The sequence below is a fragment of the Primulina huaijiensis genome, chromosome 14, assembly GCF_012295235.1.
Source record: "Primulina huaijiensis isolate GDHJ02 chromosome 14, ASM1229523v2, whole genome shotgun sequence".
NCBI classification, from domain to species: domain Eukaryota; kingdom Viridiplantae; phylum Streptophyta; class Magnoliopsida; order Lamiales; family Gesneriaceae; genus Primulina; species Primulina huaijiensis.
Window position 1 is genome coordinate 15,916,114 of NC_133319.1, and position 11,549 is coordinate 15,927,662.

Here is an 11,549-nt window from a genome sequence, read left to right on the forward strand (position 1 = left end):
TAAAGTCAAAGTCTTTTAGTGGAATCCTTCCTGAAAGAGGAAGAATGAGTGACGTAAGAGTATTCAATCTCCGAACATCCATAAAAAACTCTGTGTCTCTTACTTCGTGCAAACTGTTATTTGTTACTCATATTCATACTGTTTAGTTTGTCAAATCTCTAGAAATATCTGTTGAAAAATGTGAACCGTTTTCCGCACACATCAGTAGTTCACCTCTTTTGACCGTTTGAGAAAGAATTTTTCGAACCGCCTGAAAACGGTTGAAAATATAATTTTAAACAAGAAAATTTGAAAGAGTTCATTCACCCCCCCCTCTAAACTCTTTCCCGATCCCAACAGGTTGGCCCAGGGCCTGTAACCATGGTTATAACCTTCCCTTAGCATGTCTAGGACGTGATCAAGACGGCCTTTCAAGGCTTGGTTCACGTAGGTTTCAAGATTTTTAAACAACAAGTCAAGTGCCCCACGGTTTCATTTTCTGATTTTGTGTGACTTGGCTTCGGATTTTGGGGGTTGCGTGTATCTCGGTTGGCTTTTAGCCCTTAGCCATGGTTCACACAATACCTCATGATGTCTAGATCAAGCCATTGTCGATCATATGGTCATTGGAATGATATGAGACAGCAAGATAAAGCAACACCCCCACGGTACAACACATGGTGTTCTCGGGTGAAGCTTTGGATTTGTCATAGGTGTTTGCTTAGATTGGGGTTGGCTTTTAGCCCTTAGCCATGGTTCAAGTCACACCTTAGGATGTTGGTAAGAGACTCTGGTCAGTGGTTCAAGCCCCAATGGCCAATAGCCTCGTAACGAAGCAAAGGAAGCACGGCTGCTGTCACAGCATTTGACAGCAGCAATGGTGCGGTTCAGGAGGCTGTTGTGAGTTCTTGGTTGGCTTTTAGCCTATGGCCTTGGACTGGATAGTACCTCATCAAGTTAGAAATGTCATATTTTTGGCCGTTTGTGATTTTGTTGAGTTTAGAGGTCGTACGAGAATTTACGGTACAATGTGCCAAAGTGACTCTCAAAAGAGCGTTTTATGGTTTTGGCCTCCATTCACATTTCCTCGTGTATTACAGCCTTATGGACATTTTTCTTAGTATATTAGGAGTACTTTAAGCATGGTTAAATGTTGGTGCAATGTTGTTTGGAGTTAGAACGAAACCATGATTAAAAAACTAAGTTGTGGGTTTCGTTGGCCCCGTTTTTCGTTCGGTTATGGAACTTTTGTCAAGTTGAAATTATTTGCATGTGTCTCATGTTAGAATTAAGTCGCAGCAAGCCTGGGAACGATCCAACTAATTTGGTAAAACATGGTTATAATTATATTACGTGCATAAAATATAAAATGTTTATTTTTGAGATATATACGATATGTCTTGTGGCCGCCTTACGCTTATGGGATCTCTCTATCCGGTGACTTACGACCGGTTTGTCATTATGTATGGGTACGGACATCCAGTCCAAGGGCTGTGGTGATCTCTACCGCCCAGTATACTGTGGTTTAATCTGATCAGGCACTCACGTTACGTTATGGGCCACTTGCGTAGAAACATTATCTCTACAAGAAAAATCTCATTATGATATTTTATGACAGGGCTCTATCGAGCAAATATTTTACATACGATTTTCAGTTATGCACGTATGTATGTTTAACCATGCAATGATTTTCACGTTACGCGTTACGATATGATATTTTTACGTTGCATGCGATCTTACGATATATTTACTCGTTACTCACGATATATGCATGTTGAGTCTTTAGACTCACTAGACTTGATTGTTGTAGGTACTGATGAGGTCGAGACCGAGGGCGGGTACCAGTGAGCTAGCTTGGGTCAGCAGTAGTAGGAACCCGATGACCTCATGTTTCAGTTTATTCATATTTTTACGTTCAAACTCAGTTATAATACATTGGATTATTTTTAAGTCGTCGTTTGAAATGCAATATGAACTTCCGCTGTTATTTTAAAGTTAAAACTATTTATCAGTTATTTTATGAATGACGCATGTTATTTATTTAAAGAGAAAAATTTTAAATAATTCCGCAAAATTTTGAATACGAAATACGGGCCTCTACAGTTGGTATCAGAGCCTATGTTCTTGTAAAGGGTTGTAATACTACTGATCTTGAGAAGCTCATGAAGTCACGTCTTCGGTCTGTAAGTTTTACGTTTACACATTTCGTTTAAAACATGAAATATTTTAACAGCACGTTTTCATGAAATATTTTATGCCTATTTTGATTATGCAGAATTTATTTAAATTTAAAGAAATAATGGAATTATGCATGTTTGTTACGGTTGGGTTATATTTATGGAACAGTATGCCTCCTAGACGCATTCTTGAGCGCACGAGAGGTGATGAGCATCGTCATGACGACGGTGGGGAGCGTAGGCAAGAGAGAGATGCACCGCCACCCCCTCCACCTGACATGAACACCCATATGTTAGCTGGGATGACTCAGTTCTTCGCACAGTTTGCGGGGAACAATGCGGCGGTAGCCAGGCCGACAGTGCCTGAGGCTATCTATGAGAGGTTCATGAAGATAAGGCCGAAGGAGTTCTCAGGGACGACGGATCCTTTGATTGCCGAGGACTGGATTAAGTCCCTCGAGGTTATCTTTCTATTCATGGAGCTTGGAGACAATGATAGAGTTCGTTGTGCAACTTATATGTTTGGAGGAGACGCTCGCCTGTGGTGGGAAAGAGCATCTGTAGCATTGAATTTGGCTACTCTGAGCTGTACGCGCTTTATAGAGGTATTCTACTCTAAATATTTTACTGACGAGGTGCGTTCCAGGTTGACCAGGGAGTTCATGACCCTGAGGCAGGGAGACATGACTGTTACGGAGTTTATCCGTAAGTTTGAGAGGGGCTGCCATTTTGTGTCCCTGATTGCAAATGATGCTGGAGCCAAGATGAGACACTTTTTGGATGGTCTGCGGCCAATCTTGCGCCGTGATGTTAGGGTGGCTGGCCCTACTACCTACGATGTCGATGTCTTCAGAGCTCTAGCTGCAGAGCAGGATCAGAATGATATTGAGAGAGATCACCAGGGTAAGTGACCATTCTAGGCGCCGCACCGCCCTCCTCATCAGCATCACCAGAGTAAGAAGCCTTTCCACGGCTCGTCCAGGAACAGAGGACAGCAACAGCAGCAGGGATGTGTAGTCCCGAAGGCATCGGAGTATCCAGTCTGTGCCAAGTGCCCCGCCGCCATACTGGAGCTTGCATGTATGGTTCGGGGAAGTGTTACAATTGTGGTAGTCCTGACCACTTGCTGAAGTATTGCCCCCAGAAGAATCTGCCTACCCAAGGCAGAGTTTTTGCCCTCCATGCAACGGAGACAAACCCTGAGACGATGCTAATGACAGGTATCTTAAAGCTTTAAGTTGTATTTGGATTTTAGTGTTTTGAGTTAAGATTTTGAACTTAGAATTGTGTTATGATTGCATGTTCTAATCAGCGTTATTTTCGAGAATTTAGGTTAGAAGAACTTTGACATTCGCGTGTCTATAAGTTTAGTTCTTGTAAACTATTGGGTTAGCATGATGTTTCGATCTTTCAGGAAGAATTTTTATAGCTGGTTCGGCTACGAATGCCTTGATAGATTCAGGGGCTACTCATTTGTTCATTTCGGAGACCTTTGCGAATTTCCTCCAGATCAAAACCATCAGACTAGATACATCGTATTCAGTAGTATTGCCTTCTGGAGAGGAGATGGCAGCTACTAATGTGATCCGAGACATAGACCTCGAACTTCATGGTAATCTTGTTTATGCGGATCTTATCGTATTGCCGATGCCAGAATTTGACATCATTCTGGGTATGGACTGGCTATTGAGGAACAGAGTTTTGATTGACTTCCAGCGGAGATCCGTTCTAGTCCGACCGCTTGTGATGGAGCAATTCTTATTCGAACCGGACAGGTACTTTCATTTACCGCGTATGATATCTTGTGTCCAAGCTAGGAAACTCATGCGTAAGGGGTGTCGAGCATTTTTAGCTACTTTTGTATCTGTTCCCGAAACACCAAGTCAGTCAGCCTCCGATGTTCCAATTGTCAGAGACTTTCTAGACGTTTTTCCTGATGACGTCGCTGGTTTACCACCTGTGCGAGAGGTGGAATTTTCTATCGAACTTATGCCGGGTACCGCACCGATCTCAAAGGCGCCGTACAGATTAGAACCGACAGATATGGCAGAACTCAAGAAGCAGATTCAGGAATTTCTTGACAAGGAGTTCATCCGCCTGAGTTTTTCACCATGGGTTGCGCCAGTCTTGTTTGTGAAAAAGAAGAATGGTTCGACGAGGCTCTGCATTGATTACTGGGAGTTGAACCGAGTTACAGTAAAGAACAAATACCCACTCCCGAGGATTGAAGACTTATTTGACCAATTGGAGGGAGCTTCAATATTCTCCAAGATTGATCTACGTTCTGGGTATCACCAGTTGAGGGTGAAAGACGCCGATATTCTCAAGACTGCTTTTAGGACTCGTTACGGCCACTTCGAGTTCCTTGTGATGCCGTTCGGTTTGACGAATGCGCCAGCAATCTTCATGGATCTCATGAATCGCTTATTTCAACTGTATCTTGATTGGTTTTTAGCCTATGGCCTTGGACTGGACAGTACCTCATAAAGTTAGGAAGGTCATGTTTTTGGCCGTTTGTGATTTTGTTGAGTTTAGAGGTCGTACGAGAATTTACGGTACAATGTGCCAAAGTGACTCTCAAAAGAGCGTTTTATGGTTTTGGCCTCCATTCACCTTTCCTCGTGTATTACAGCCTTATGGACATTTTTCTTAGTATATTAGGAGTACTTTAAGCATGGTTAAACGTTGGTGCAATGTTGTTTGGAGTTAGAACGAAACCATGATTAAAAAACTAAGTTGTGGGTTTAGTTGGCCCCGTTTTTGGTTCGGTTATGAAACTTTTGTCAAGTTGAAATTATTTGCATGTGTCTCATGTTAGAATTAAGTCGCAGCAAGCTTGGGAACGATCCAAATCATTTGGTAAAACATGGTTATAATTATATTACGTGCATAAAATATAAAATGTTTATTTTTGAGATATATGCGATATGTCTTCTGGCCGCCTTATGCTTATGGGATCTCTCTATCCGGTGACTTACGACGGGTTTACGATTATGTATGGGTACGGACATCCAGTCCAAGGGCTGTGGTGATCTCTACCGCCCAGTGTACTGTGGTTTAGTCTGATCAGGCGCTCACGTTATGTTATGGGCCACTTGCGTAGAAACATTATCTCTACAAGAAAAATCTCATTATGATATTTTATGACAGGGCTCTATCGAGCAAATCTTTTACGTATGATTTTCAGTTATGCACGTATTTATGTTTAACCATGCAACGACTTTCACGTTACGCGTTACAATATGATATTTTTACGTTGCATGCGATCTTACGATATATTTACTCGTTATTCACGATATATGCATGCTGAGTCTTTAGACTCACTAGACTTGATTTTTGTAGGTACTGATGAGGTCGAGACCGAGGGCGGGGACCAGTGAGCTAGCTTGGGTCAGCAGTAGTAGGAACCCGAGGACCTCATGTTTCAGTTTATTCATATTTTTACTTTCAAACTCAGTTATAATACGTTGGATTATTTTTAAGTCGTTGTTTGAAACGCAATATTTACTTCAGCTGTTATTTTAAAGTTAAAACTATTTATCAGTTATTTTATGAATGATGCATGTTATTTATTTAAAGATAAAAATTTTAAATAATTCCGCAAAATTTCGAATACGAAATACGGGCCTCTACAAAATGTTCACCGGTTCATCCACCTGATGGGATTGTTCTTGGACGGTTGGAATTTTTTTGGAAATATGTTTAACTGTTCTTCTCAAATCTATCTCATCATCACTGCTAGAGTCAAGGTTAGTAGCATCTAATTTATTACTTAAATTGAAACGTCTCTAACTCGTCCAACTTAAACGTCTCTAACTCTTTTTTCTTTAAAATATACTAGAAATTGTTTTTTTTAAAAGCAATGGCCGAAACACACACACACACACACACACACACACACACACATATATATATATAGGTTTGACATCTATTTTACTAAAAATTCATAACTGCAGTGAAATTCATAAAATCGTACATGTCACCAAACCTAAAAATATCATTTTTCAAAAATAGCATAACCGTCATAAATCCTCACATAACCACTATTACTTCCAAAAGTTTCGAAAATCTTTAAAGTACTAAAAAAATCAATAGTTGCGCGGAAAACTAGCAATGCATAGGTCTTCGGGTTAGTGCACCATCTGTCCAGCCAATTCAGTCATCCAACCCTCCATCTCAACAGTAAAATCCTTACCTGCATAATTCACACCTAGTGAGTCTATTGACTCAACAAGCCTTAACCGTAGTAACAAGTAATATGTAATACATCCACATGCAACAGTGAAAATACTTTTAATAAAAATAGTTTTTTCATGAACATGCATAAACTTAAAACTTTTCTTTCATCATATACTTTTCTTTCATCATATATATACACATTTCCTTTTGCAGTGAAATCCGTTCATTAATTGTGAATATCCTTTCACCTTTTGGTCGATTGATCAATCTCAGTTATAACCATGGTACCAGGCGGCTAGGCAACAGTTACCACTTTTCCGTCCTGTGCTTTGCTGAAACGTCCTCTACTTTTTAACTTTAAAATCCTAATAAATTTTTTTAAAAACATTCGAAATTCATGTACCAAAAATATTTAACATTTCCTTAAATCAAAATAATTTAACAATTCAAATCTCAAGTGCATAAAAATCCCTAAATCGTCAAATAACAAATTTCAACTTCAATTTTAACATGATCAACCTAACTACAAAATAAAGTATAGAAATATCTAATTAAATCATTAAAAAAAGTCTTTAAAACTTTGACTATCAAACTAATGCGGGAAATAAATGTCCCTCAGGAGTGTACCGCCGTACGTGATCCACTCAAGCGTCAGCGTCTCCCTCAATATCATCATAACCTGCAGTATTCAAACTTAGTGAGTCTAATGACTCAGCACGTCCTAAATATGTATAACAAATAATACATATAGAAGCACATGCATTGAAATCATATTTTTACATAAAATAAGCTTGTAAGCATAAATAAATCATAAATCGTAAAGCTTTCAATCATTTATCATTTTGGGTGAAGTTTAATATTTTAAAGTGACTAGCCTTTATCCTCTGGTTGACTGATCAGTCTTAGCTCATCATTGCGCATGGGTACAGGCACCAGGCACCGACGTAAAATGGAAATACGATCGTTGGGCTCTCTCTGAGGCTCCCTCTGTGGCCTTCTCCCTCACGATATTCTCAAAAATTATATATCATATCCTCTTTGTCACGGTCAATTCACATCCTTGAAAATATTTTTCTTTCTTTTTTAATCATAAAATATCGTGTTCTTTCCCCATTCGTAAAATAGCATTTTTAACAGTAACAATTGCAAAACTTTACCATAAATCATAAAATATCATATTTTCATCATAAACATTTTAAAATGTTATTTAGCACGCGTTATGATCTCTCGGGACACTTCCAACCCTTTTCGTACTACCCATGTGTAAAATGACTGTTTTGCCCTAGGACCATAAAATTCTCGATTTTGACTTTTTCTTACTTTTATTGTAACGTACCATACTTTTAAACTCTTTAAAATTTGCGAAAAAATAAAAATTTTCTTAAATGAATAATCAACCTTCAACATTCAATGAAAATATATTGTTCATCCAAAATATTTGCGACAAGAATGTCAAATAAAGTTGCTAAATAAAATACTTTTTTAAAAATCTCATAACCAGTATCGTAAAATCAGAGTATTAAATTTTTCATGCATCAAATCTTAAAAACATAGGTGGTCCTCGAGTCTAGCCTCCTGCTCAGTCCAAGCCAGCTCCTTGGTCCTCACCCCTCGTCTCCTCAACATCCTCCTCACCTGCATCGATCAAGTCTTGTGAGTCTAAAGACTCAACACGTATAACCTGGAAATAGCAAGTACTACATAATAAAACCACATGCACATTTAAAATAGAGTGTACATACTTGAAACTTGAACTTGCATACCAAAAGCTTAAACATACATACATAACATAGACGTGTCATCAACGTAAAACTTTTCTTAAACATTCTTGCATCATACATACTTGAACATACATAACAAAATTTTGCGTAGAGGCATATTTCAAAGCAAGTGACCCATACATAAAAGTGCCTGATCAGACTAAACCACAGTATTGGGCTGACAGAGAAAATCCACTGCCACATACATGAGATCCCCGTTCATGCTTTAACGGGTGGATTGGTCCCTGGTCATGCTTCACCGCTTTCCAATGCTGGTCTAAACCCGTTCATGCTTTAACGGCGTGGAGAGTTCCTCGGCCACGTTCACCGACTTCCAAACCCATTCATAATTTGGTCACAAGACATTTAGCATACCTAAAAAACTTGAAATATTTTCTTTTTGCACGTCAACATACTTACTTGGCATTGAGGGATTCGCTGGATCTCGCTTGGGCCGCTGCTGCAACGTACTAACACGAATTCAAATGCTTAAATTTCGTAACTTATACGTAATAAACATGCTCACCCCTAAACTTGACCAATTCCTTATGACATTCTAAATCCCTCGGGACTCGACCTAATTAAATCATCGCACTAAATTAACCAAGACATCGAACCCCAAAGCATTCAATATAAATTTTACTCAAAACTAGAGTACAAAAACCCCGTGCCTAGGTCCGGCTACGGGTCCGTGTAGGTTCGGAAATTTTACACTTCGAAAGAAACAAAGGTACGGACCCCGTGTAGAGGTCCGGGTGAAGGTCCGTGTACCTACTGGAAAAAAAAATCTGAAGGAAAGCAAGGGCACGGGCCTCGTATCAGGGTCCGTGTACTGGTCTGGGTAGCCTCGGATTGACGAACCTGCGGTAGAAATTCTTACACGACGCATACTTCTCCCAACCCAACCGAACGGACTAAGAATCGATACCTCGAGACCCATCCTAGGACACTAAGGCATTGACTTCAACCTTTAAAAACCATCAAAACGACTTCAATATCGAATGCAACAACAAACGACACAAAATCCGAGATTCGACACCATTAATCTTCCTAAGGTTTCTATTACTTCCCAAGTCATCCCTGACTCAAAACGAAACCTCAAATGGTACCTAAACACATACCATAACAAGTCCAAACGCAGTAGTGATGGCCTAGTCATGTCCAACGAAGCATGCAACTCAAACACTTCAAGAATACGTCATTAACACATTTTTCAGAAAAACGCAGTTTGAGCAGTCCCACAAAAACGATCATAACTCACTCAACTTTTATCCAAATATTTTGAATATTATATCAAATCGAAGGTATCAAAAATTTCTACGTTTTTTATGTTGAAAGATTTCCCAAATTATTGACCTAAAAAGCAAAGTTTTCAAAATACAGTGAAAAACGGAATTTCATATCTAAAAATTGTTTCAAAACTGATCCGACAAATTTTCCGCTCAAACTTGCACATCATACATGGATTTTTATGAATAAAAAGCATCGCAGCACATACTATGACATGATAGACGCAGGAAAAATAGAACATACGTGCCTTTAAATCTTTAACGTTACCGAAACAACGACACCGAAGCGGAGATGGCGCGAGGATTGATCCGGAATGATTAGTGGCTCGTTTTCCTTGAAGAAATTACACGAAAATTTGTTGGAGATTGCAAGGAAAGGGGGCGGCTGCTCTTACTTGTTAGGAACCCTAGGTTTTGCTCTCCAAAATATTAAAAAATGGATGTGTATGTGTGTTGTGTGGAAAACGTATAGATGTGTGTGTTTAAGTGTGTGTGTGTTTGTATAGTTAGGGGAATAAAAATTGGCTTAATTAGCCAATTACTTTGCTAATTAAAATACCAACTCTATTAAAAAATAATTAAAATGCTAACCCCTAATAATCTTGAATAAAATCTCTTAATTTAAAATAAAATGCATAAGTACTACATCCTTAAAGGTTTTAAAATCTTAAAATCACCTAATAAATAAATTAAGCTTTAAAATGCTAGAAATTTAATAAATCTTTTAAAATGCCCACATCCTAACTTAAAATAAAATACCGCATTAAAATTTTGCCAAAAATCGTCGCGGTCTTTTCCTCGATCCCGCCTCAAATAATCGCCTGAAACATGAAACTCGCAAAACATTTTAACGTGCTTCACATAACCATAAATAATTTAAAATAATACATTTAAATAAATCATGCATGGCCAATACTCGATTTACATTTAAATAAATGATTTAACAGTTTAATAAATGCATGGGTTTTACGTGTACTGATTTTGTGCTCTACAGTTCCTCCCCCACTTATATAAATTTCGTCCTCGAAATTAAATCTTACCAAACCATTCGGGATAAAGAATCCTCATATATGCCTCGGTCTCCCAAGTGGCTTCCTCCACTGCCTGATTCATCCACCGGACTTTGACTAGCTTGGTTACTTTGTTCCAAAGCTTACGCTCTGTCTGTCTAGGATTTGGACGGGTCTTTCCTCATAAGATAGATATGAAGCCAACTGCAACGGTTCATAGCTCAACACGTGCGAAGGGTTTGCTAGATACTTCCTCAGCATCGAGACGTGGAACACATTGTGTACCCCGACCAAATTCGGCAGTAGGGCAACACGATAAGCTAGTGTCCCAACTCTGTCAAGAATCTAACACGGTCCAATGAACCTCGGACTCAGCTTGTCTCTCTTCCCAAATCTCATAACACCCTTCATAGGTTCTATCTTTATGAAGACGTGGTCTCCTACGGCAAACTCGAGATCCCTTCTCCTCTTATCAACATAGCTTTTCTAACGACTCTGGGCGGTCTTCATCCTGTCACGAATCTTGACCACAACATCTGCAGTCTACTGAACTATCTCTGGACCAAGTTCTGCTCTTTCACCAACTTTATCCCAATGAATTGGTGATCTGCACTTCCTTCCATACAGTGCCTCATAGGGAGCCATACCTATACATGATTGGAAACTGTTGTTGTAGGTAAACTCCACTAGATGTAGCTTTTTTCCCAAGTCCCATGGAAATCGATCACACAAGCTCGCAGCAAGTCTTCTAAAATCTGAATCACTCGCTCAGACTGGCCATCTGTCTGCGGGTGAAAAGTGGTACTGAAAAGCAACTTCGTCGTGTAAGCTCTTCCAGAAGGACGATGTAAACCTCGGGTCCTTGTCGGACACAATAGAAACTGGGATCCCGTGAAATCGAACTATCTCCCTGATATAGAGCTCCGCATACTGCGTCATGGAGAAAGTCGTCTTCACTGGCAAGAAATGCGCTGACTTAGTGAGTCGATCCACTATAACCCAGATGGCATTGGATCCTCTGATTGACCTCGGTAACCCAACAACGAAGTCTATAGTAATATTCTCCCATTTCCACTCTGGGATAGGGAGCGGCTTAAGCATACCTGCTGGCCTCTAATGCTCTGCCTTCACCTGCTGACAAGTAAGGCATTCTGA